At 47.0% G+C, this 20,798-nt stretch overlaps 1 long non-coding RNA gene across 2 annotated transcripts; it reads right to left on the minus strand.

The window, feature by feature from the left end:
• Positions 1-864: 864 nt before the first annotated feature.
• Positions 865-15,436, minus strand: LOC141582536 (uncharacterized). 2 transcript variants are annotated; one of them, XR_012515383.1, is made up of 3 exons: positions 13,436-15,436; positions 6,112-6,177; positions 865-3,356 (listed from the first exon to the last, which is right to left on the minus strand). It is a non-coding gene; the product is annotated as an uncharacterized LOC141582536 (long non-coding RNA). The 2 variants fall into 2 exon arrangements; XR_012515382.1 differs by having other exon boundaries at positions 12,323-15,436.
• Positions 15,437-20,798: the final 5,362 nt, after the last annotated feature.

Consider the following 20,798-nt stretch of genomic DNA (forward strand, 5'->3'; position numbering starts at 1 on the left):
TTACTAGAAACAGTTAAATTTCTTGAGTTATAAAAAGGTTTATTTTAAACCTATGTAAAGGTACATGAAGATCATCATCATTCAGAATAACAGAACAGCAATATAGAGAGATATTAAAGTACAATATTAAATAATATATTCAAGGTGATGTTAAAATCATATATCTACATCTATATGCATATAAGAATGTCAATAAATATTAATGTCTAAAATTAAATTGTAACTTTTGCAGACCTGTGAATATATTAGAAACCACTGAATTGTACACTGTATGTGGGTGACATGATATTTGAATTAGATCTCAAAGTTCTGTTAAACAATGAATGGCGGCAGGTGCGGTGGCTCACACCTGTAATCCCAGCACTTTGGGAGGCCAAGGCAGGTGGATCACGAGGTCAGGAATTTGAGACCAATATGGAAAAGCCCCGTCTCGACTAAAAATACAAAATTAGCCAGGCGTGGTGGCGCACGCCTGTAATCCCAGCTACTTAGGAGGCTGAGGTAGGAGAATCACTTGAACCTGGGAGGCAGAGGTTGCAGTGAGCTGAGATCGCACCACTGCACTCCGGCCTGGGTGACAGAGCGAGACTCTGAAGGCTTGATATTCTAGTGCTAAGTAAAGGATGGTTCTATTTAAAACATAAACTAATAGTTTCTAGTAGATTCCCTTAAAAAGATTACAGCAGGGATTTCCAGATCACCCCCCCTCGCACCTTTTTATGACTTTTATGTGACTCAAGGCCCATCTCAATTGCAGATGGGGGAAATATTTGCAAATCATTTATCTTGTAAGAGACTAAAACGTTGAATATATTTTAAAACTTCCGAAATCTACAACAAACTAAATAAAAATCAGACAACTCCTTAAAAATGGGCAAAAGACTTAAACATGTATTTCCCCAAGGAAGACACACACACGCACAATTGCACAGGAAAAGCTGCTCAGCATGATTAGTCGTTCGGGAAATGCACATGAAAAGCACAAGTAGCTGCCAATATACACCTACTAGGATGATTTGAAAGAAAATGAGTGTGGGAGTTCCAGTCCAGCAGAGACGCAGAGTGCAACGAGCTCGCCCTGGGCCCTCCCGGCCCTCCAGCCCCGGTGGGTGAGCTGGAGGGCCCCAGGACAGGCAGTGCCCTCTGCCCTTCAGACACTGGGGGCCTCTGCTGTGGGTGCCCACTGGCCTTGCCGGGGCCAGGCCTTGAAGCCGTGGCGAACCTCTCTACCCCACCCCTCTTCAGTGACTGATGGCGGTGGTGGCTTCTCCCAGCCCGTACCCCAGCCTGGACCCTGCTGGCCACCGGGTCTCCCGGCCCAAGTGTGCCAGGCCTCTAGGAAGCCCCAGCTGAGCTGCCGGGATGCAATGCCTTTGGGTGGCAGCAGGAGTGGCGGGCCAGGAAACGCAGCGGCCGCTCCAATGCTGCCTAGTGGAGGCTGTTAGGTCATGGAGGGCCTGGGAAGGCGGCCTAAGGACGCAGGCAAGCTCGGCCGCCTCTTTAGGCCACGGAGCCGTGCAGATCCGGGTCCCCAGTGACCACTCTGTCCCCATTGGCCGAGACTTACCTAGTCCTGACGACAATGGACAAAGGCCTTAGCAGGCCTGGGAGGTGAGTGAAGTTCCGAATGCCAACGGGTGGAACTGTTAGCGGCCATGGGGCGGTTAGTCTTCATTCTACCAGACCTTGCTGTCCGAAGAAACGGCAGTATGGCCGGTTGGAAATGCCCACCACCTTCTGGGAAGATTTACTGGCCATTTATGGAAGGCCTGTGTATACAGCTAGTGCTCGACTTACAATCACGATTGGTTCCGACAGACCAGTCATAACACGATTTGGTCGTAAGTTGAGTAGGCTATATGTACAGTACTGTGAAATGATGTTATAAAAATCTTTTAAGTGATATTTTATCATAATTTTCTTTCATTATTGTTATATATCATAATTTTCTTTGCTCATTTTATGCCATTTGTATCATCTCTACACCATTTTGTTTCTTATTTTTACATTCGTCAGGTTTAAGTAAAACACTGCATTACCAGTACAACTGGTTTAATATTTGCAAAACATACAAAATTACAAAATACAGGTGCATACAAAAATACAAAATACGGGTGTAAAAAATACCATAGGAAACATTTTCCCAATTGCAAAACATATAAACATGTACGAAACATTTTATTGGCCGCTGGTGCTTGGCTGCGGATAGTTGATGTCGTCATCTGAGGCAGCAGCTGGGGTTACCGGAGTTGGCTTTTTCATAAACATGGTGAGCTTTGTCTGAATTGTATGTTTCTTTTTTTCTTCATAAATTTCACGATACAGACGAAACACATCGTGCGCCATCTGTTCAATCCTTGCAAATCGTTCTATGTTTGGGTCCATTGCTTCGAAATGTATAAGAAGTTTATTCAGTAAAGATAAACCATCTGATAATCCCTTAGTGGTGAACTTTCTTTCTGGCTCCTCCTCTTCTTTCTCTGCTTCTCTTCTTTCTTCTTCTGCCACTCTTTCTTCTTCCAGTTTGATTAGCTCTTCATTTGTAAGTTCATCAACATTGAAAATCTGTTCTGCTAGATATCCCTCATCAGTAATTAATTCATCCAGACTATCAACAAACTTACGTGCTCCTTCCTCATCCGCACTCACTGCTTCTCCAGTCACTCGAACACTATGCATTTGGAATCTTTTCTTGAATCTCTGGAACCAGCCAGTGCTTGCCACAAATTCTTGACTGTAATCTTCTCCTGCACGCTCCTTCAGAGTCTGAAATAGACTTCTCGCCTTCATCTGCACAGTAAAAAGACTTAATGGTGTCCGTTTTTGAATTTGATCTTCCATCCAAATATATAGCTATTTCTCCATTTCGTGGATGGGCCCACTTCGTTGCTTTGTTATAACTGCTGATCGCATGGGTGCAGAACCTTTCACAGCTTCACGAATTCTTTATCTCTCAAAATCGTCAACACAGTCGAATGTGATAACTTCGTATCACGTGCGATCACATTCACTTTCTTTCCTCCTTAATTACCTTCATTTTCGTGTCGAGATCGATGGCCCTTCTTTCCTTCTTGGCAGGCTGAGGCGTAGACAAAGACAATTTCCTCTTGGTAGACATCTTGGGAGGGGTTTGATGAAAAATATCCAAGACACAAAACACAAATTGCTGTACCAAGTCTGGGATAACAGTTGAAATGGTGCACGCGGAGATGGTAGTGCTGCCGGAAGCTGGTCCGCACTGTTGGCCGCCCAGCTGGGCAACGTTTGCGCTGCCAGACGCGGAGCAGTCGTGGCTAGCGATTGTGGTCATAAAGTCGAATGGTCGTAAGTTGCATAGGTCGTAAGTCGATCAATGCCTGTAAAATATGAAAAAGCTGCTCTCAACTGCACCCCACCCTTTTAATAGAAAACATTTGTCACCTCTAGCCCTTCCAGATGTAAAGAGGTTGCCAACGTAAATAAAGTAGAGTTAGAAAACCACACATCTTGTAAATTCTCATTTGTTTAAAAGAACTCATAGAAAATACAGATCTTCTGGAGATGACTTTTGGAAATTCAGAGTTGTTAGATGGCCTCTGAAAGTAATACGTCTACGTTTGTTGAGTGGATTAGATGACATGGAGCTGAAAGAGCTGAGAAGGAGGAGAAGGTTCTATGCTAGACTGGTCATATTTAGAAGACATTTTCATATTCTAGCCATTGTTTTGTGTGCACTTCATTCCTCACTATTGTCTATATAGTTGACAGAAGAATAAGGAACTGTAAAGGGAGACATGTATGCAGGTGTGTCCATGTTTACGTTTTGATGATATCCATTAATGTATGAATCTCTTGTGGCTGTACTATAGGAATATATTAAATCAATGGAAATATACCTTGCTAATATTTTAATGGTATAGATCTCCTAATGAGCTCTCTTAGAAGCATTATACTTAGTGTATTCTGTTGCTGTATGCCTCATTTTAAATTGAGCATTAGGGAATGCAGTATTTAAATGAGAACTCTGCCAATGCTTTTATCTAGAGGCATGTTGCCATTTTTGTCTTCTATGAAATTTTTATCCCAAGAAAGACAGGCTTACCTTCTTTTTTTAACAGACTGAGTTGGTGTCGTGTATTTTTGGTTATCAAAATGCTCATTGGCTTTGGGATTTTGAATTGGTAAATATTCATGATGTGTGAAAAATCATGATACATACTATACAATCTCAGTCCCATAAAAGTGGATGTTGTGCCGGGCGCGGTGGCTCACGCCTGTAATCCCAGCACTTTGGGAGGCCAAGGCAGCTGGATCACAAGGTCAAGAGATCGAGACCATCCTTGTCAACAAGGTGAAACCCCGTCTCCACTAAAAATACAAAAATTAGCTGGGCATGGCGGCACGTGCCTGTAATCCCAGCTACTCGGGAGGCTGAGGCAGGAGAATTGCCTGAACCCAGGAGATGGAGGTTGCGGTGAGCCAAGATCACGCCATTGCACTCTCCAGCCTGGGTAACAAGAGCGAAACTCCGTCTCAAAAAAAAAAAAAAAAAAAAAAAAAAGTGGATGTCGTGCCTATAGACGCATGGGACCTAGAAGAATGTGTCAAACTATAAACTGCTTGTGTTTGCGACTTTGTTCTTTGCTTCTTGTGTTTTTCAGTTTCCCCTAATGTACTTAACTTTTTAAAAGCAAAAGTTATTTTAAAAACATGTATTAAGCCCTTGTTGCTTGTAGAATAAAGTTTGTATACTCCACAGGAAAAAAAAAAAGAAAATGAATGTGGATAAGAATATAGAGAAATTGTAACTCTGAAACATCACTGGTAGAAGTGGATAAAGTTGCAGCCACTGTGAAAAACAGTTTGCAGTGGCTTAGAAGGTTAAATATAGAAATCCCGTTGGACCCAGGAATTCTACTCTTAGGCATATACCCCAAATAACAGGAAACAGAAATCAAACAGGTATTTCTATACTAATGTTTATAGCATCACTTTTCACAGGCACCAAAAGATGGAAATAATCCAACTTTCAGTGAACAAATGAATGTAACTAAAACAAGGTGGTCTACAGGCAATGTTGCATCATCCACCTGTTAAAAAGGGACACAGTTTTTTTGTTTTTGTTTTTGTTTTTATTTTTTTTTGAGACAGAGTTTTGCTCTTGTTACCCAGGCTGGAGTGCAATGGCGCGATCTCGGCTCACCACAACCTCCGCCTCCTGGGTTCAGGCAATTCTCCTGCCTCAGCCTCCTGAGTAGCTAGGATTACAGGCACGCGCCACCATGCCCAGCTAATTTTTGTATTTTTAGTAGAGACGGGGTTTCACCTTCTTGACCAGGATGGTCTCCATCTCTTGACCTCGTGATCCACTCGCCTTGGCCTCCCAAAGTGCTGGGATTACAGGCGTGAGCCACCCCGCCTGGCCTAGGAACACAGTTTTGATAGATGATACAACATAGGTGGACACTGAAAACATTATGCTTAGTGAAATAAGCCAGGCACAAAAGGAATATCTTGCATAATTGTACTTACATGAAGTGCCTAGGATAATTAAATTCATACAAGAGAAACTGGGATAGGAATTACCGTGGGCTGGAAATAAGAGAAAGTGCTATATTGCTTATTGCATACAAGGTTTTGTAAGAAATAATCAAAATTTCCCAGCACTTTGGGAGGCTGAGGCGGGTGGATCACGAGGTCAAGAGATCAAGACCAACCTGGTCAACATGGTGAAACCCCGTCTCTACTAAAAATACAAAAAAAAAATTAGCTGGGCATGGTGGCACGTGCCTGTAATCCCAGCTACTCAGGAGGCTGAGGCAGGAGAATTGCCTGAACCCAGGAGGCGGAGGTTGCGGTGAGCCGAGATCGCGCCATTGCACTCCAGCCTGGGTAACAAGAGCGAAACTCCGTCTCAAAAAAAAAAAAAAAAAAAAAAAAAAAAGAAATAATCAAAATTTTGGGTGTAGACAGCGGTGTTGCTTATGCAACACTGAATATACTGAATGCCACTGAGTGAACACTTTGGTTAAAAGGTTAAAATGATGAATATTGTGTTATGTATATTTTCCCACAACAGAAAACGCGCACAGCCAAGCCCAGCTGCCAGACTTGCTGTCTGCCTTCGTTTACCTTAAAGAGTGGGCCGAAGCCCCTCTAGTCTCTCAGGGAGGTTGGGAATTCTGTTGTTGAAGAACTCTGCATTGGAAGAGAAATTAATGGAGACAGGAGAAAACTTGAGAATCCACACTTCTCGCTCCGCAGGGCCAAAAACTATCTCCCCCGTGCATTGCTGATCTATCTCAGTATTTCCTGCAACCACCTCCATTTTCACCTGAAGACTTTGCACGTGAAGGGGCTCCCAGGTTTTTCACCTTGGCCCTTGTCAGGACTGATCCTCTCAGCTACTGTCCATTGCACCTCCATTCATGGCCATGTCACCTCAGGCTGTGTTGTCTAGATGGAATGAAGCCACCCCAAATGTCCCTTTCTGGAGGAAGCCACCATTATTCTGTACCTCCAACACATCCACACACACACAGGCATCTCGCTCACACAAGGTGTGCATCCTCCAACAAAGTTTCACGCTCTAAACCCAGATAACTTTTGAGACTCAAGTTTCATTGATTCCGCCCCCCAACCCCAGACTTCAGGTGCTCCACAGATGCTCATTTGTCTACAAAACACTGCCCCAGGCAATTAAATAGTCAAAAGTGACCAGCAGAATTTCTATGTTAATTCTGATGTTGTGTTGTTAGAACAAGTATTTTTCCCCCTTAAAATTTATGGTTCTGTTACTTATAAAAGTATATAACTAATAATGCTTTTTTCAGCTATGTTGCCAAGTACATTTATATAAAAATATACTCTTGGATTATTTAGAGAATTTGACAAAGACAATAGCAACAATGACAATCTTACTTGTTTTATATTAATCTTTATGTGTTAATGTTATCATTTCTTACATGTTGGGGCATACCATATATTGTACAGTGAAAATTAGTGCTATGCACGATGGTAGGACTAGAAATTGGCAAAGCTAGTTTACAAAAATTTCTTTTCTTTCTTAAAAAAGAAATTAGGCCAGGCGTGGTGGCTCATGCCTATAATTCCAGCACTTTGGGAGGCAGAGGTGGGTGGATCACTTGAGAACAGGAGTTGGAGACTAGCCTGGTTAACACAGTAAATCCCCGTCTCTATTGAAAATACAAATACTATCCGGGTGTGATGGCGTGTGTCTGTTGTCCCAGCTACTCAGGAGGTTGAGGCATAAGAATTGCTTAAACCCAGAAGGCAGAGGTTGCAGTGAGCCAAGATCATGCCACTGCACTCCAGCCTGGGTCTCAAAAAAAATATTGACCAAAATGTCATTATGCATTACATGATTGTATATGAATGCTCAAAGCTGCATTACTCTTCACACACAAAAAAGTAATAATTAAATGTCCATCAACTGATAAATGGATAAACACTATCTGTATGAATAAACACAGCAGACTATGAAGGAAAACATTACCACTATGCTAAAGCATCAGTTAACTTCAAATATAGTATGCTACATGAAGGAAGCCAGAGTCCATATATATATATATATGGTGAGGGAAACATTTTTAAATTAGATCATGGTGATGAGTGCACATAGTATCAATTTAATAAAGCATCAGATTGCAAACCTTTATAGTGGGTGAACTTTATTTAGGTTCACACCCAATATAGGTGTTAAAAATAAATGTGAGGGAAATTCTTGTCTGGTTTTTAACAAGCCAAGAGATAGGCTGTTAAAGCAGCATTAATTCAAATGGTTGTCATAGGCCACTTAAAGTTTATAAGACAGGTATCCTATAAATACATGGTGAATGTTATCCATGAATTTCCTGAATCTATTGTAATAATCACATTTTTTCTTCATTAACCTCTTGAGGTAGCTAATTTTATTTATTGCTATAGGGAATGAGAATAAATAAAAGTTTTCCTCTTTAAAGCTGTCCTCTTAGTTCATTATGAATACGTAATAGTTTCTTCAAAGGTTAAAGTTTTTGCTAATAATCTTAAAGTAGCTGTTCGTCATAATCAAGAAAGAAGTGCATCCCATGTTCTTAGTTCTTCCACTTTAACCTAGATATTTGCCCTGACATGCCAGGGCAAGCCCAGGAAAGTCTTAGGTCAAAGCTTATTCCCGTTCCTTATTTGAAATTGTCACCACTTCTCCAAGCATTCTTCAAGTTACTTTCTCTTTTCCCTTTGCTCTCCTCTGCCTTTAGTTCTCCAGAAAATTTCCAAGTTTTTAGCCAATCGGGTCAAGCATCATAGAGTGTGAGGTCCTGTTCCAGCCAGTGGAAACTGGAAACAGCAGTAGGGCAAATGTGTCAGGTTATGAAGTTCGAGACCAGCCCCGCCAACATGGTGAAACCCTGACTCTAAAAAAAATAAAAACAAAAATAAAAAATAAAAAGCTTTCTGCCTACCTTTAATGAAAGTGGCCTGTTAGCACAGTAGTTAAGGTATAGGGCCTGCAACGGTAAGGTTGCTGGTTCAAATCCTTAGTGGAGCCAGTCTTAAATTGAAAAAATCTATTGGGGAAACTCAGAAGCTGAAGGCTATAGGATTTTATGTTTGGTATAATTTGTCTTGCTTAGTGTAAGGATTATTGCTGAGTTTAAAATGAGGAAACTGAGACCAGCATAAGAAGATTAAATGCCAGTTTATTTAACTCCAGGGCGAGGTTCCATGGTCCCGGGGGAAGGGGCCAGGGAAGTCGCACCAACTTCCTGGGGCATGGGGTTTTTATGGCTAGGAGGAATGAGCAATAGCTGGGTGCTCTGACTCCAGGGGAGCGGGATTGGCTATTGGTTGGTGGGTTGTTGGTTGGGCGGGTTTTCCAGAGGGAGAGCCGGCCAGGAGCCTTGCATCAGCTGGAACCTTCCAGGGGAGCCATGTGGCAGAGCTAGGTGCCAAGTGCAGAGCCTGGTGCCGGGTGCAGAGGTGGGGGTGTCCAACCTCCCAGCAAGGCAACTGGCCTTACACTTAGGATTGGCTCTCTCTACAGCAGAACTTTTCCGTCTGAATTGGCCAAAAAAAAAAAAAAAAAAAAAAAAAAAAATCATAGTTAAAACCAGTACCAGGCCCCTGAGAAAAACCAAACGGGGTCATCTAGCTCCCGGCCCTGCACCCTCCTCCAATACATGACGGGCAATTTCAAAGTAGGGTTTTCAGGACAATATGGGGAAAAATTAACTCCGGGAAAACTCTACGCATTGTGTGAACTCAAGTGGCCGTCGTTTGGAGTGGGATGGCCAAACACGGGAACCTACGATCCAAAAATCAACCAAGCAGTATGGAACATTGTAACGGGTCCCCCTGGGCACCCCGACCAATACCCATACATTGATCAGTGGCTGGATCTGGTCTGACGCCCCCACCATGGTTAATCAAACGCATAAAAAGGGCTGGGCTACAGGTCATGTTAGCAAAACCAATGAGGGCCCCTGCAGCACCAGCCATACTCCCCACCCCCACAGAGGATCAAGAGTTGCCCCCATCTTACCCTAGGCCTTTTTTTTTTTTTTTTTTTTTTTTTTGAGACGGAGTTTGGTAACTCTTGTTACCCAGGCCGGAGTGCAATGGTGCGATCTCGGCTCACCGCAACCTCCGTCTCCTGGGTTCAGGCAATTCTCCTGCCTCAGCCTCCTGAGTAGCTGGGATTACAGGCACGCGCCACCATGCCCAGCTAATTTTTTGTATTTTTAGTAGAGACGGGGTTTCACCATGTGGACCAGGATGGTCTCGATCTCCTGACCTCGTGATCCACCCGCCTCGGCCTCCCAAAGTGCTGGGATTACAGGCTGGAGCCACCGCGCCCGGCCCACCCTAGGCCTTCTAAACAAGAACCTCAACACCCCGCTCCGGACAGCACCGGCGGCCAGCCCTTGTCCCCACTGCACACCCGCAGTGGGGCCCCACGCCCGCCCGGGGGTCTTTCCCTCCGAGAGGCACCCCCAGTGGAAGGCAGTAGCCGAGGTCACCCACTCTCTTTCCTCGAGTGACTTGCACGATTGGAAGGCTCAGCACCCTCCATTCTCTGAAAGGCCTCAGGCATTCCCAGGACTCCTGGAGTCTGTCCCGCAGACTCACCGCCCCACTTGGGATGACTGTCAGCAGTTACTTCTCATTCTGTTTACCCCCGAAGAGAGACGACGCAGAATTAAACAGGAGGCCCATAAGGCCATCATTGGGACGGGCGGCGGGGGTGGGACACAATAGAAGACAATTGGGACAAAATAAATGAAATTTTCCCTTCCACCCGTGCTGAGTGGGATCCAAACACCTCGGTGGGTCTCTGGGCCCTGAACACTTTTCACCAGTACCTGTTAGAGGGAGTCAGGGGGGCAGCCAGAAGGCCCACTAACCGCTCCAGAGTAGGAACAGTAACTCAGAGTCCGCAGGAGTCACCGGCTGCTTTTCTTAAATGCCTGCAAGAGGCTTATCGCACCTAAACTCCTATTGACCCAGAGGCTCCGGAAAATCGGCGAGCTCTAAATTTGGCCTTTGTTACCCAGTCAGCCCAAGATATCACAAAAAAGTCACAAAACTTAGATGGGTTCCAAGGAATGAATTTAACCCAATTGCTAGAAATTGATCAAAAGGTTTTTAATAATAGAGATACCCCTGAAACCACACAGGATAAAAGGATTACTAAGGCAGTAAGAGCAGCCCTCCAAGAAACCCGAGTCATTCCACATGGACAGGGAACCCTGCAGGGGGTTGCCCCCGCTAGGACACAACCAGGATTGACGGGGCCGGGGCTCTTATTTACTAAGCCCTCAGGAGCCCAGGGTCACTGGGTTGGGGACAAACCTGTCAGCTTCTTAGTCGACAGCGTGGTGGCCTACTCTTGAGGCCACTATCCAGTTAAAAAAAATTATCCAGGGGGCCACAGGAAAAACCACAACAAGCCCTTGGACCGCCAACCGACTCACTGATCTGGGGAACGGCACCGTCACCCACTTCTTCTTAGTCATTCCGGAGTGTCCGTACCCACTCCTAGGACGGGACTTACTTCACAAACTTCAAGCAAGTATTTATTTCTGTGAGAGTCAGGCCTGCCTCTCGATTCCGCCTCCCTTGGCTTTAGGGCCACCTCAGCAAATCCTCATCGCCTGTGCTCTGTCAGATGAGTATCTTTTGCAGGAAGCTTTATCCTCAAAGGCAGATCAACCACCAACATCAGACCTCCTCTGCCAGTTTCAAGAGAATGTACTTGGAGTATGGGCTGAGACAAACTCCCCAGGCTTGGCAAGTCACCAGTCATGGTCTAGCTATTGGCAATGGCAACTCCAGTCCAGGTGCAACAATATCCCATGAGCCAGGAAGCCAGACGGGAAATTGCTCCACATGTAACAAGACTCCTAAAAGGAGGGATCCTTACTACCTGTAAGTCCCCCTGGAATACCCCCTTGCTCCCCATCTTAAAACCAGGCACAAAGGACTATCGGCCCATAAGGGACTTAAGGGAGGTAAACAAACGAGTGGAAACTGTCCACCCTATGGTTCCAAATCCGTACACCCTCCTAAGCCTCTTGGGCCCGGAATGCCACCATTACACTGTCGTGGATCTCAAGGATGCATTCTTTGGCATCCCACTGGCCCCTGTTAGCCAGTCCATATTTGCTTTTGAATAGACTGACCCCGATACTGGGGTCTCGGGCAGCTCACTTGGACAAGACTGCCTAAGAGGTTCAAAAACTCCCCCACTCTGTTTGATGAGGCACTTAGCCAAGATCTTGCCGCCTTCCGAGCTGAGTTCCCTGAGTGCATCCTGCTCCAATATGTGGATGACTTACTCTTGGTTACAAAAACCCAGGAGGCCTGTAAAGAGACCACCCAGTCACTATTAAAGACCCTACAGACTTTGGATTACTGGGTCTCAGCTAACAAGGCCGAACTCTGCCAACCGAAAGTTACTTACCTGGGTTATATCATAGAGAAGGGCAACCAGGCACTGGCACCCAGCCGAGTCCAAGCAGTGCTGCAAATACCTACCCCCACCACAAAACACCAGGTTGGAGAGTTCCTTGGGGCAGCGGGATATTGCAGGCTGTGGATTCTAGGATTTGCCGACATAGCCAAGCCCCTGTATGCCTGTACCGGAGGAAATCAGCCCCTGGCTTGGACGGAAGTAGAACAACGGGCTTTTGACAAACTTAAGACTGCCCTAACTATAGCCCCAGCTTTGGCCTTGCCAGACATCTCTAAACCCTTCCGGTTGTTTGTACATGAAAAGTAGGGAGTCGCTAACGGGGTTCTCACCCAGACATTAGGGCCATGGTCCCAGTCGGTCGCTTACCTTTCACAAAGACTTAACCCCGTAGGCTCTGGGTGGCCAGCTTGTCTGAGGTCAGCAGCAGCTACACTCCTGTTAGTCAAGGAGGTGGACAAACTAGCCTTGGGGCAGGAGTTAAACTTAGTGGCACCCCGCGCGGTGGAGTCACTACTCCGTGGAACTCTGGGAAATGGATGTCAAATGCCCACATAGTTCAATATCAGGCCTTACTTTTGGACCAGCCCGGCATACAGTTTTTAAAGGCTACAGTTTTAAACCCAGCCATGCTGCTACCTGATAGCAAGCCAGAGAAGCCCATACATGACTGCCAACAGATGATGGACGTCCTCCACACCGCTCGACCGGACCTCACTGATGTCCTCCTACAGAATCTGGAGGAGGTACTGTATACGGATGGCAGCAGCTTGACGGTGGATGGAGTCAGGTATGCCGGGGCAGCCTGACTGGTTACCATCCCTCTGCTGGTTGAATTAGGTATTGCTGGCTCCACCGCAGTTGGAAAAGCAGCTTTTATAACTGGGGACCAAAATTTTAAAACTCTCTCTCAGCACATATATACTGATTTAAGCCACTTGGAAAACTCCATTTCCCAACTCGCTGATCAGGTTAAGTCTTTGGCTAAAATGGTCCTCCAAAACAGGTGAGGACTAAATTTGTTATTCTTAAAACCATGGGGGTTATGTGCTGCCCTTAATGAACAAAGTTGCTTTATGCTAATAGGTCAGGCCTCATCTGGTCAGACGAAATCTCAAAACCAGAAAACAACTTCGAGAGGCTTCAGAAAGCTGGTATCAAAACAATGTTTTCCTGGTCCCCTTGACTCACTTCCCTCCTTACGGGCCTGGTGGGACCTCTGGCCCTCCTCCTACTGGGACTCATGTTCAGCCCCTGCCTCCTAAATCAACTGCTCATGAAATCTAGAGTAAACTCTGTAAAATTAATGATATTAAATTTCATTAAATCTAGGGTAAACTCTGTAAAATTAATGATATTAAGGTCTCAACATGGGCCCTTAGAACAAACAAATGATACGTGCTGGAGGAATCGATGATTTAATTCTTGTAAATAAGACAAGGGGGGAATGTGACATGGTAAATGCCCCATAAAACTGCATACCTCAAGCATACCTCGGCTTTCTGTTGGAACTGCTCTCTGTAACCCTGATATGACAGGCAAGCGCTCCAAACCCACGCCACCTTGGCCCCTGCGGCTTGTAATAAGTAACTAAGGTCTGTAATTTCCACTCTACCCAGACAATGTGTAAACTAATGCTTATCTTAACTTCTGTGAACCACTTAGGTAACAATCGGAATGCCCAAAGTCCACTGGTCCTCGGAATGTCCAAAGCCCCTGGACCCCACCCCCGCCCAGGAGGTGCTTTACGGGCATAAAAGGTCTTGATACCCACGGGTTGGCGAGACACTGGTCCTCCGGGGTCGCCGGCAATAAATGAACCTCTGAATCGACTTACTTTTGTCTCAGTAGTGATTCTGTACTCGCTCGGTTATAACACCAGGGTCCAGCAACCTTGCTCTGGCCCACAGGCCGACCCTGGGTGTAAACACCTGCCCGTGCACATCTGAGCCTCGCACCTAAGGCCACTGTACATACAAGCACGATATTTTTGAACATTTGACGACTTAGTGAAGTCTCCAGGGTGGCTGCACTTATGCGTTTCACTCGGGTCCGCAATCTCTCATCTGGAACGCCTGGCCTGGCCAGGTATGAGAATTCAGACCTTTCCAGATAGCGGGAGGGCGTGGGGCATTCAGAAGAGAGGCCTGGGCGGAGAGGTATTGCTGTCCCAGAGAGAGTCCCTGGAGACCATTAGCAAGCGGTGAGCGGGACGCATGCGCGCGGACGTAAGGGTGACAGAGAGGCTAGCGCATGCGCAGGGAGCGGTTGAGAGGCGCAAGCCTGGCGAGACAGAAGCGACGGCGCAGGCGCAGTCCGTTGGGAGGGTGACCGCAGCAAGATGCGGGTTCCCGTAACTCTAACTTGCGGCTGGGACGGAGGCCTGAGACTCGGGCGCAGGCGCAGTGGAGCGCAGAGCCGCTAGACTGGCGCGGAGGGCGCCTGAGGCACATGCGCAGGCGCACTGCGTGTTCGGAGGGGCTGGGTGGGGCCGGGGGTAGCCCTGCGGGAGGGTCACCTGCGTTCCAGGCCGTAGGGACGGCTCCAGTTTCATTCTCCCTTCGCCTCTCCCGCAGCACTGAGGCCGAAAAGCCGCTCGCTCCTTGCTCGGCTCAGCCCCAGCCTCATCTCGGAGGGCCGCGAGGGAGCGCTGGTCCAAGGTCATGGCGGCCTAGCCCCTGCGTCCGCCCCGCCGGGTGCCAGCAAGCCACTCTGCTCGCCGCGCTCCCAAGTCCTCCCCCGAAATCCCGGCCCTGGCCCGCCTCCGTCGCTGCAGTGTCTGGACTAAATGCCTGCGGGTCCCTGTCTGTCTCTGGTCGGACCTCGGCCGCAGCCCTGCGCCCGTCGCCCCTGCCTGGCCGCCAGAACCTAGGAGGCCCTTGCCCCTGGGCGCTCTCGGAAGGGCCAAGCCCTTGATCGTGCCCAGATGCACCCCCCACCCCACACACACTTTGGTTCAGGTGTACCCGACCTTTCCCCAGAGGAGGGGAAAATTAGGGAGGACCGAAGGACTCGCCAATCCGGAGTGCTCTCATCGGGGCGCCCTGGGCAGAGCGGGAGACTTGGCGGACTGCGGGTGGAGAACCGGTCTCGGGTCGCCTCCAGGGGATCCCTTGCGTGAGAGGCAGGTCCGGCCTGTAATGGGGGCTCTTGGAGGTGAGGAACCAGAGTCCACTGGACTGGATTAATCTTTTATTCCTCAGGGCTTCTCAGGCCCTGCATGGAATCCAGGAGCTGGACAAAGACCGACTGAAACTAGACTTGCCACCAAAGATGCTATTATTTGTGGTCATAGAAACATAGAGCTGGAAGTGACCTTAGGAAGTCATCTGAGCAAAGACTCTGATGGGCACCGTAGTAGGTCTGTTGCTCAGACTTGATGTTTGTTTGACTTTTGCTGCTCTGAACTTTAATTCCCCAAAACACTGTGCATTTTTAAGGAAAAACACAACATAGTAGTAGCTATAAATAGGTATTTTATTGCATGCTTTTCCTGCATCTATTAAGAGGATCACGTGGGTATTCTCCCGTAATCTGTTAATGAGATCAGTTACGTCAGTAAACTTCCTAATGGTAAACCATTCTTGAATTCTTGGGGTAGACGTAATTTGGTCATAATATTATCGTCGGCCATGCCGGGCGCGGTGGCTCAAGCCTGTAATCCCAGCACTTTGGGAGGCCGAGGCAGGTGGATCACGAGGTCAAGAGATCGAGACCATCCTGGTCAACATGGTGAAACCCCGTCTCTACTAAAAATACAAAAAATGAGCTGGGCATGGTGGCGCGTGCCTGTAATCCCGGCTACTCAGGAGGCTGAGGCAGGAGAATTGCCTGAACCCAGGAGGCGGAGGTTGCGGTGAGCCGAGGTCACGCCATTGCACTCCAGCCTGGGTAACAAGAGCGAAACTCCGTCTCAAAAAAAAAAAAAAAAAATTATCGTCGGCCAGGCGCAGTGGTTCACGCCTGTAATCCCAGCAAGAGGCAGGCAGATCACGAGGTCAGGATATCGAGACCAGCCTGGCTATGGTGAAACCCCGTCTCTACTAAAATGCAAAAAATTAGCCGGGGTGGTGGCAGGTGCCTGTAATCCCAGCTACTCCTGAGGCTGAGGCAGTGGAATAGTTTGAACTCAGGAGGCGGGGGTTGCAGTGAGCTGAGATCGTGCCACTGCACTCCATCCAGCCTGGCAACAGAGCTAGACTCTGTCTCAAAAAAATATATATGGCTGGGCGCGGTGGCTCACACCTGTAATCCTATCACTTTGGGAGGCCAAGTCAGGCAAATCATGAGGTCAGGAGATGAAGACAATCTTGGCCATGGTGAAAGCCCATCTCTACTAAAATACAAAAAAATTAGCCGGGCGTGGTGGTGCATACCTGTAGTCACAGCTGCTCAGGAGGCTGAGGCAGGGGAATAGCTTGAACCTGGGAGGCAGAGATTGCAGTGAGCAGAGATCGTGCCTCTGCACTGCAGCCTGGCAACAGAGCAAGACTCCATCTCAAAAACAATTATTAATAAAAAATATTAATATTAATACATTGTTAGTTTCAATTGCTGATATTTTATTTAGATAGGTTAATTTTTTTCAAAACAACCGTTGCCTTTTCCCCCTTAAAAAATAAGTGGAAAGTGTCAGGGTAAATAGCACTAGCACAACTGATGATGTGGGGGAAAACGAAACTGGACCTCTGTCTCACCCCATATTCAAAAGTCATTCCAGGTACACACAAACCTAATGCAAAAACCAAACTTGAAACATTTTAGGCTGGCCACAGTAGCTCGCACCTGTAATCCCAGCACTTTGGGAGACTGACGCAGAAGGATCACTTGAGCCCGTGAGCTCAAGACCAGCCTGGGCAACATGGGGAGACCCTCCTCTCTATCAAAAAATGTAAAGGCCGGGCACGGTGCTTCATGCCTGTAATCCTAACACTTTGGGAGGCCAAGGGGGGACTAATCACGAGGTCAGGAGTTTGAGACCAGCCTGGCCAACACAGTGAAACCCCATCTCTACTAAAAATATAAAATATTGTGCCACTGTCCTCAAGCCTGAGTGACAGAGCCAGATCCTATTTTTAAAAAAATTAGGAGGCCGAGCACAGTGTCTCACGCCTGTAATCCCAGCACTCTGGGAGGCCCGAGGTGGGCGGATCACCTGAGGTCAGGAGTTCCAGACCAGCCTGGCCAACATGGTGAAACCCCGTCTCTACTAAAAATACAAAAACTAGCTGGGCGTGGTGGCCAGCACCTGTAATCCTAGCTACTCAGGAGGCTGAGGCAGGAGAATCATTTGAACCCAGGAGGCAGCCAAGATAACGCCAGTGCACTCCAGCCTGGGAGACAGATGGAGACTCTATCTCAAAAAAAAAAAAAAAAAAAAAAAAAAGGAAGTATGTAATACTTTTATAACTCAGGATAAGCAAGGATAAATCATGCAGATTTCTTATGAGGATTTAACCTCATTAAAATTAAAAATCTGGGTCAAAAGACATCATTAATCGGCCAGGTGCAGTGGTTTACGCCTGTAATCCAAGTAATTTGGGAGGCCATGGTGGGTGTACTGCTTGAGCCCAGGAGTTTGAAAACCTGGGCAACATGGCAAAAACCCGTCTGTACAAAAATCACGAAAAATTAGCTGGGCATGATGGCTTGAGCCTGTGGTCCCAGCTACCCAGGAGACTGAGGGGCTCTGGGAGGATTGTTTGAGCTGGGGAAGTCGAGGCTGCAGTAATGAGTGATCACACCACTGCACTCCAACTGGGATAGCAGAGACCCTGTCTCAAATAAACAAACAAAAGATGCCATGAAAAGGTGAAACCTGGCCGGGTGTGGTGGCTCCAGCCTGTAATCCTAGCACTTTGGGAGGCTGAGGTAAAAGGATCACTTGAGTTCAGAAGTTCGATACCAGCCCTAGCAACATAGACCACGTCTCAATTTAAAAAATATATATTTTGAGCCTGGTGCAGTGGCTCATGCCTGTAATCCCAACACTTTGGGAGGCTGAGGTAGGTGGATCACCTGAGGTGGGGGGTTCGAGACCAGCCTCACCAACATGGAGAAACCCTGTCTCTACTAAAGCCACAAAATTAGCCAGGTATGGTAGTATATGCCTGTAATCCCAACTCAGCTACTCGGGAGGCTGAGGCAGGAGAATTGCTTTAATCCAGGAGGCGGAGGTTGTGATGAGCTGAGATCGAGCCTTTGCACTCCAGCCTGGGTAACAAGAGCAAAACTTTGCCTCAAATATATATATTTGAAGGTGAAACCTAAAGCTACCAAGTAAAAGAAGGTATCTACAACATATGACCAACAAAATATTAGTATTCAGAATGTATACAGAATACCCACATACCAATAAAGAAAAGAAAATGGGCCAACAGATGGGGTGTGGTTGCTCATGCCTATAATCCCAGCACTTTGGGAGGCCAAGGAGGGGCAGATCACTTCAGTTCAGGAGTTTAAGACCAGCCTGGGCAACATAGTAAAACCCCATCTCTACCAAAAATACAAAAAAATTAAACCCCATCTCTACCAAAAATACAAAAAAAAATTAGCTTGGCATGGTAGCTTGTGCCTGTAGTCCCAGCTACTCATGAGGCTGAAGCAGGATGATTGCTTGAGCCCAGAAGGCAGAGGTTGCAGTGACCCAAGATCGTGACACTACAGTCCAGCCTGGGCTACAGACTGAGACTGTGTCCAAAAAAAAAAAAAAAAAATATATATATATATATATATATATATATGAATGAACAGGGAATTTACAGGAGGGGAAACTGAAGAGACCAAAAAACTAATTAAAAGGTACTTGCATTAGTAATCAGGAAATGCAAATTAAATCCACGTCAGCATATTGGTTCCCACTCAACAGACTAACAGCTTAATTCTGGCAATACCAAGAGGTGGTGGTGATCAGCTGGAACATGTATATACTATTGATGAAAATGTCAGTTGGAACTAGGTGTGGTGGCTCACGCCTGTAATCCCAGAACTTTAGGAGGTCAAAATGGGAGGACCATTTGAAGCTAAGTTTCAGGCGAGCCTGGGCAATGTGGTGAGACCCTGTCTCTATAATTTATTATTTTTTAATTAGCTGGGCACAGTGGCATGCCACGCAGCTGTGGTTCCAGCTACTGAGGGGGTTGAGGTGGGAGAATCGCTTGAGCCCAGGAGGTCAAGGCTGCAGTGAGCCACGTTCACACCACTGCACTCCAGCCTGAGCAGCAGAGTAAGATCCTATCTCAAAAAAGAAAAGAAAAGAAACGAAAAAGAAAAGGAAAAGGAAGGAAGGAAGGAGAGAGAAAGAGAAAGAAAAAAGAAAAGAGAAAATGTAAGGCAGTGCAATGACTGGAGAGCAATTGGGGCATATCGCGGAAGCTGAAGTGCACATTCCTCTCCCACCCAGGAATTCCACTTCTGGGTTTATCTTGGAGAAACTCTTTTTTTTTTTTTTTTTTTTAAGATGGAGTTTCACTATTGTTACCCAGGCTGGAGTGCAATGGCGCGATCTCGGCTCACCGCAACCTCCGCCTCCTGGGTTCAGGCAATTCTCCTGCCTCAGCCTCCTGAGTAGCTGGGATTACAGGCACGTGCCACCATGCCCAGCTCATTTTTTGTATTTCTAGTAGAGACGGGGTTTCACCATGTTGACCAGGATGGTCTCGATCTCTTGACCTCGTGATCCACCCGCCTCGGCCTCCCAAAGTGCTGGGATTACAGGCTTGAGCCACCGCGCCCGGCTACCTCGGAGAAACTCTTAATCCCATGCTCAAGAACTGTTCACAAATTTGGAATTGTTTGTACCATAGGAAAACTGCAAACAACCCAAATGTCAATCATCGGAAAAAACACACACACACACACACACACACACACACACAGAGAAATAAGCTGTGGAATACAAGAGAACACCACTTAGTGACAATCCGTGGACTAGCCTAGAGGAAGGATATCAACATGCGTGAATCACAATGCTGCATGAACAAAGTTGCAGAAAGACACATACATTATTATTATGCCCATATATTGTTTGGAAACATACAAAACCGCACCTAATGTGTGTGGGAATACAGTATATAGTAAAAGCCGGGGGGTGAACCTGGGGACAAGTCCCAATTTTAGAACTGGGTTTAATCTTCAATCCAAGACCGTGACAGACTGGACCCTGACCTGGCCACCGTTATAGTATCTGGTGGCCCCTTGATTCTCCCTGAAATGCCTCTTGGATACCCTAAAGCCACCCCCATCCGTTGGAGACAGGGCCCCAAGTGTGGGCTCTCCAGCCATTAATTATTATCCTTTGGCCAGGAAGCTCGAGGTTTCGCCTGAGCAAACATTGACTGGAGAAGTTTAACCTTCAGCATGTGAAAGTCATAGTTGTATTTGTAGCAGCCTGGTGCTTGCATCCGCCCCGTGCAGCGCCAGGTGCAACTACCCACACGTGGGTGTCAGCCTCTTTTACAGGGGGAGTCCCTGAGGCTCTGCAAGTCCAAGCCCGTGCCCGCAGCAGCCCTACAACCCGGCTGGCAGAGCTGGTCTTCCCCACATTGCCAAGGCCAGCCCGGCTGACCCTCAGGCTGGGGCCCCCCACGGACCTCACCCCAACAGCAGGGCCAAACCTCATGAAAATAAATACATAAAAATAAGCAATCCAGCCGGGCGCGGTGGCTCAAGCCTGTAATCCCAGCACTTTGGGAGGCCGAGGTGGGTGGATCACGAGGTCAAGAGATCGAGACCATCCTGGTCAACATGGTGAAACCCCGTCTCTACTAAAAATACAAAAAATTAGCTGGGCATGGTGGCGCGTGCCTGTAATCCCAGCTACTCAGGAGGCTGAGGCAGGAGAATT

Source organism: Saimiri boliviensis, chromosome 21, assembly GCF_048565385.1.
Source record: "Saimiri boliviensis isolate mSaiBol1 chromosome 21, mSaiBol1.pri, whole genome shotgun sequence".
Lineage (NCBI taxonomy): Eukaryota > Metazoa > Chordata > Mammalia > Primates > Cebidae > Saimiri > Saimiri boliviensis.